This window comes from Schistocerca nitens, chromosome 6, assembly GCF_023898315.1.
Source record: "Schistocerca nitens isolate TAMUIC-IGC-003100 chromosome 6, iqSchNite1.1, whole genome shotgun sequence".
NCBI classification, from domain to species: Eukaryota; Metazoa; Arthropoda; class Insecta; order Orthoptera; family Acrididae; genus Schistocerca; species Schistocerca nitens.
Window position 1 is genome coordinate 277,809,912 of NC_064619.1, and position 6,300 is coordinate 277,816,211.

The window sequence follows — 6,300 nt, forward strand, 5'->3', positions numbered from 1 at the left end:
GGAACCGCTCGGCCACAGCGGCCGGCGATGAGTAAGAAGTTCGTCCAGTCCTAGGGAATTCCACCGAGCGAGGTGGCGCAGTGGTTAGCACACTGGACTCGCATTCGGGAGGACGACGGTTCAATCCCGTCTCCGGCCATCCTGATTTAGGTTTTCCGTGATTTCCCTAAATCGTTTCAGGCAAATGCCGGGATGGTTCCTTTGAAAGGGCACGGCCGATTTCCTTCCCAATCCTTCCCTAACCCGAGCTTGCGCTCCGTCTCTAATGACCTCGTTGTCGACGGGACGTTAAACACTAACCACCACCACCACCTAGAGAATTCCGACTGGTAAAAAACGAGGGGAAACTGTTCTGAGAGAAAAGGGAGGGGGGAATTGAATGACCGTGACAGTGAATGAGATTCGAATGGAAAGGGTGGCATTTACGGCAAGTCTTACCAAAGTAGCATCGGCGTGCGGAGTGCAGTCGTCTCGGAGAGCAGAATACGTATGGTCGTAATTTCGGAGATCACGGTAGCAGCGCGCGGGCACGTGTGTGTGTGTGTGTGTGTGTGTGTGTGTGTGTGTGTGTGTGTGTACATGTTTTTAGGGCGTTATTTACGTTTCTCCCTGTAATTACAGTTTTTAACAAATGTTGTCCCCTTTACCCACACTCGTCTCATAAAATTTTATTGCGGGCGGTAGGGACCTCACCAACGTATCATCTTCATAATCTTCACCTCAATGCGACCAGATTCCTACCATGATAACTCTATGCACATTTGAGTCCAAGGTGGTGGAGTCAGAACATGCTGTTAGCTAAGATACCGGTAGATTTCCGCCCCAATCTTCATCAACGATCCAACATCAATAGGACGAGATAAGAGTCGCTGCCGGCCGGAGTGGTCGAGCGATTCTAGGCGCTTCAGTCTGGAATCGCGCGACTGCTACGGTAGCAGGTTCGAATCCTGCCTCGGGCATGGATGTGTGTCAGGTTAGTTAGGTTTAAGTAGTTCTAAGTTCTAGGGTACAGATGACCTCAGATGTTAAGTCCCATAGTGGTTAGAGCCATTTGAACCATCTGAAGTCCTTTGGCTAATTCGAAAATGTTTCAAATATCAATGACAGAAGATGTGAGGCAACATCCGAATTCAATGAAACAACCGTTTTGATAAGTGATGCTCATTTAGCCAGTGCTAGACACCAAAAGAACACGTTTTACACGAACATCTGTAGCCTAAACGCATGAGGTGAATTACTATAAATACAATACTAGTCACAATATTAAATTTTTCAAAACTTCGGAAACATTACAGTCTCACAAAATTTCAGACCAGTTTTGGATTCAATACAATATTTCCTTTACGATCATTTTACAGTCATTTTAAGTTTCATAAAAATTACATATATTTTATTTCGCTAGGATGCCAGAACGATTTGTGGAAGAAAATGTTTTTGCTACTATATTAATATACATTATGATTTCTGTAACCTATAGGACAAACTGTTTTATGTAAAAACTAATATACATCAAAATAGTACAAGCCATCAGGAACGACATGTTCGCTTTAAAGTACATATTTATACTCTGTCTTTGTGACCTCACATACCCTAAACTGATGGGGAGAGGCATGTTTATAAATATATTTTTGAGAGACACTAACAGGCATTTTAGGGTGAGCTAACATGGGGTGAGTTAACATAGGGGCGATCTACAAGACGTGCATTTTGTGTGACTGCCTGTCAAAGTTAGATGGCAGCATTGGATAAACGTGGCCGAGGCCTGCCTAGTGTGTGACTGTATATTATGTGAACTATGTTTACGTAATAAATGTTATTTGTGAAAACTTGCTTTGACTTATCACTTGTACGTGAAACTCAGTGCCAAGACGAGTGAACTCCGGGACCAGACTCCTGGAGTGGACTGATGCCAGTCTAGTTGATGTATCATTGACTGTAGATGACATCCACAATATGGATGTATGGCGTAATTTAATTTAATTTATGGAGCTCGAATTGTAATTGTTGTTAGGCATCAAGTGATAGGGAACTCACACACCGCCTAATCATAACTGACTGGTCGAATGCACATCTGTTGTTCACAATTGTTAGTTCAAGCTACCACCGCACGCACGGCGCTGGTGTCGCTTGTACACCAGGAATATTTTTGGTCGGACGTTATATGTAGCTACAGATATAGTGTAACTAACCTGTTTCCACGGGTTATTATGTTAAGAGTGGGAATGGAAATGCTTATTGATTGTGAAATTAACGTCAGAAGATTAGGGTCGCCACCGACTCTAACCGTACAACTAATCAAAGGTTAGGCCGGGTCGGAAAATAAATTAATTTGATCACAGATCAAAAACTCATAAAAATACGTACGTCGTGATATCGCTCATAGGGGATGCGATGTAATTAATAGTATTTCCCGTGCACTGTCCACGAGAATCAACGATTTAAAATAAAATAGCACATGCATGAACACTGTGCAGAAGATCAGCTCCCAGCAGCACACCTGAAAATAAGACTTAATCTAAAGCATTTGTTTTAAAATAAAAGGGGAAACTAATCACTGGACCTGTGCGTAAGGAAACGCGTTGGATGTGCTAACAGGAACGCTACGAGGTGACGCAAGAGAAAATTGTGTATAAAATTATTTATTCCTGAGATATGGACGTGAGGCATGCACACAATTCCTGATAACATTAATTCCTAAAACATTAAAGAAAAGCATCGATACATACACCGTCATAATCTACACCTAAAATCATTGGTGTGAATCATTCATATAACTGCTGTTGTCTTATAACTGATCGCCGGCCGCTGGTGGCCGAGCTGTTCTGGCGCTACAGTCTGGAACCGCGCGACCGCTACGGTCGCGGGTTCGAATCCTGCCTCGGGCATGGATGTGTGTGTTGTCCTTAGGTTAGTTAGGTTTAAGTAGTTCTAAGTTCTAGGGGACTTATGACCTCAGCAGTTGAGTCCCATAGTGCTCAGAGCCTGATAACTGATCGCAATAACTCGTGAAACGGTACACGTTTCGCAGTACACCCGCGTGCCAACGTGGTTTGTGGAGACGCAATTTCTAGGTATCGTGGCCAAGTTACAACAATATCACATCACACAATCATGAACAGTTAACATTCTGTAAAACAAACATGAGACCGGACAGTTAGTAATGACGGTAGCCCAACAAACTCTAATTTTCAACCACGTGGTCGGCTCCCCACGGACGAAAGATACATAAAGGAAGGAAAATTTACGAGAAGGCAAAGCTATTAATATTTAGAAAAATGAAAGCTTATACAGGCACAGCTGAAGGCAAACAGACATTCATACAGAAGCGAGTGCTCACTTCTTATCGACACCTTTGTGTGGCGCTCTTCCAGTGGATCCAGGTCTGCTATAGAAATTTACTAAAAGAAAAATCTGCCCAAGCTTTGCATTCCTTGCTGCGACAAGGCAAAGCAATCTTTCAGAGTTGAAAAGCGAGACCAAAAGCTAACAGCTCTCCTCTCGCCAAGTAACAACGCGCCACGCGGTCAGTCTAACTCACCCTTCTTCGACTGGAGCACAGCTGTGGACGCTTCCCGTACCAGCTGCAGACTGCCTCCCTTTTTTTTCTCCAGCCTCTTCCACGCTCTGCGTGGCCCGGAAAACCCAAAGATGCCATTTCCGCAACCAACCTAACGCAGGTGGATTTCTGACAAGTAGCGCAAACCTCTTTGCCTACTTGACCACTACGAGAGTTGGCTATTCTGTACAACTGCTGCTGAATCTGTATGACTATCGCAGACTTTCTGCAGCAGACTACGCCACCGTCTAGCAACGTGACACACAACCACATTCATTCAATCACACCACTATGAGAGTTATGAGAAAAGATAAACAAGGAAAAGAAAGATAAATGCTAGTGAGAATAGGTTACCGGACTAATGAAAGGTGGCTACAGGACCCTTTCAATAGAAAAGCCAATTATTATTGGAAAAAAGAGAAAAAGAGCAAAATGGTGTCGAGCCCTTCCAACAGTACATTCTCGGAAAGGTTGTGCACCAGTTACCTCGGCGACACTACATCTGAAACTTGTCGCGCTCAGTGATTAGTTTTTCCGACCGTTGCCGACGCTGACCGCAAGCGCACAGACTTCCCGCCAGAACGCCGTTGTCCTCGCCAGCTTCTGAATGGCAACCTTGGAGTCAGATGACTGTCACGATTACAACGCGACACAACGGCGGCGTGAAATCCGATTTACTTTGATGCTTTCACCGAAAGACCAACGAGCGCAGTCTGTCTCCTTTATACGGCGGGGATAGCCAAGCAGTCCTTCGTCAGCTAATCCGCGTGTAAATAGAGTGTTAGGTCAGGCCATTGTTGCTCCAGCTGAAACCAGCCTCCTGTAACCGAACGGGCGGACAAGGCATTACTTAGTCATTCGCCAGCCGTGTCCTCGACAGCTGAAAGTATTTTCATGCAAATGTTACGGCGCGACTGTCTCGCAGACGCCGAGAAAGAAGGCGAAAAGTAAAAACGTTCTGTTTGCCTTGCTCCGTTGCTGCCGACTCGCTCTGGTGCAGACCTTCGGGGGAGTACAAGTTTATCAGCAGACACGTAGGTCCGATCACCACGTTGCTATGTACGTGACCGAGCACGGTTGCCGGGAGCAACGGCTGATACCGCAAGGTGCCCTTGATTTCGGAAAAAAAACAATGACGGGTGAAGTTTCTGCTCTTATCACATTCTTATCTCGGCTCAGGCTCCAAGCTGTCTGGGCGTTTGAGGTAAACTCGTCACGAGTGTTTTTCGCAGTCTTGGATCGAGGTTATCTGCTAGTGTGGGCGGGGCTTTGTCACTGCCAACGCTCGCTCGCGGCGTCTCTTGACCCTTGGCCTGCGTTACCAGCTAATCTGCTTGTCGAGATACGCCTCTGTATTTCTCACAGGCTTGCTGACATTTAATTGGGTCAACGCCTACTGGCAAATTGAAGAGAATCGTCATTGGGGAATTTATGGCCCATTTGGGATTGCACAATACTCCTGCGCGCAAACAAAGGGACATAACCCCTTAGCAGCGATCTTACCGGATGCACTGTGGGACGTTTAAATGAAACATTATTGTTCCACCCACAAATAATCACAAATGTCCAACGCTTTGCTTTTCCTCTCTGACGTGTTCAGAAGCTCATGTCTTCGTCCTCCGCTGTTTTTTGGTGCAGCCATTCTTCTCTGTTTACTGCCATATTTGCCGTGTGATCATAGTTTTCGTAGTTCATTCCACTGACCGCATGCTGTAATATTAATATTCTGATTGATTTAATTCGCTTTTTCCGACGATGACGTGTTTTACGAGTTTTACGACGTTTCTCAGTGTCTGGTGTTCGTTGATTTCTTTGAACAGCTCTTCTTCCTATACAGGACTTTTTTGTTGCAGCAGAAAATGCTTTGTGAGATGTTGCGACCATTTTTAATACACTCATAAACTGATATTAGTCTTGATCGCTATATTTATTAATTTTATACTGTCTTACGCGTTTCGGCCTTACGTCATCCTCAATCTATAAGAGAAACAAATGAAAGGGTATCAGTGAAAATACACCGGTACAATTACATAAAACGTACTTCGTAAAAACGGAAGAAGCAAGCACTCACTGAAAAAACATTTATAAAAGCATGACAAGCACATAACAAAAAACGAAGAGAGGTAGGACCCGCCAAAATATCTAAAACACATTCCTAGGTAAAACAAAACTAATTTTTGCCAAACTTGGGTACAAAGAATGTTGTCTACATTACGTAATGACATCTCATTGCAATCTGACTCACTGTACAAAAAAATGGTTCAAATGGCTCTGAGCACTATGGGACTTAACATCTGTGGTCATTAGTCCTCTAGAACTTAGAACTACTTAAACCTAACTAACCTAAGGACATCACACACATCCATGCCCGCGGCAGGATTCGAACCTGCGACCGTAGCAGTCGCGCGGTTCCGGACTGAGCGCCTAGAACCGCTAGACCACCGCGGCCGGCTACTCACTGTACACATGGAAGTATTAAGGGAACAAGCGCCAGATGGCAGAACCATACGGCGTTAATGAAAATGTTATGTTTTGAAATACAGATGTACTGATACAATTGAACGATACAACGTAGCTTTAAATGACAAATAACTTTCTGTTATATCTGTTAGATTACCCAGTTTATTACGTAAAAAATATCCATCTGGCGTTGAAGACTAGCGAAAATTATCACCGCAAGATAGCGTCAGTGTAAAAATATGTAATTAAAGTAAGTGGACATCTAGTTATTCACTAAAATAATA